Source organism: Elephantulus edwardii, unplaced genomic scaffold, assembly GCF_000299155.1.
Source record: "Elephantulus edwardii isolate Elephantulus edwardi_28Jun2011 unplaced genomic scaffold, EleEdw1.0 scaffold00013, whole genome shotgun sequence".
In the NCBI taxonomy this organism is placed as follows: Eukaryota; Metazoa; Chordata; class Mammalia; order Macroscelidea; family Macroscelididae; genus Elephantulus; species Elephantulus edwardii.
In genome coordinates, this window is record NW_006399763.1 from 9007539 (window position 1) to 9008204 (window position 666).

The window sequence follows — 666 nt, forward strand, 5'->3', positions numbered from 1 at the left end:
CTCCCTAGTCATTGTCCAATTCTCTGATGTATAACAAGTGATTGCAAAGACCATGGCCTGTATCAGATACACCTTAGTCTCCAGGGAGACACTCTTGCTCTTCAGTACTTTAGAGAGGTCCCTAACAGCAGACTTTCCCATCGCAAAAAGTCTTTTAATTTCCTGGCTGCTGGTGCCAAGAGTGTTGATTGTGGAGCCAAGCGGACTAAAGCTGTGAACAGTAACCCTACTAAACACAGATTTGAATCCTATGCTATCCTGTGCCAACCTCACAATCCCTGACACACTAGAGCCCATAGCTTCAGTCACTGTATCAATCCACCTGGTTGAGGGTCTTTCTCTCCTTTGCTATCCCTCCACCTTTCCAAGAATGATTTCTTTCTCCAAGGAATAGTTTTTCCTAGAAACATGTCCAAATTATGAGAAGACAAAACATCATGATCCTGCCTCCAAGGAGTACTCTGGCTTCACAGTCTCTTATACATACCTATTCTTTTGGAAATCCATGAGATATTCAATATTCTTTTCCACAACCACAATATAAAAGCATGAGTATTTCTTCTGTCATCCTCATTCATTGTCAAGCTCTCAGATGCAAAGTAAGTAATGAAAAAAACCATGGCCGGAATCAGATATACTTCAGTCCTCAAACTAACATTATTACTA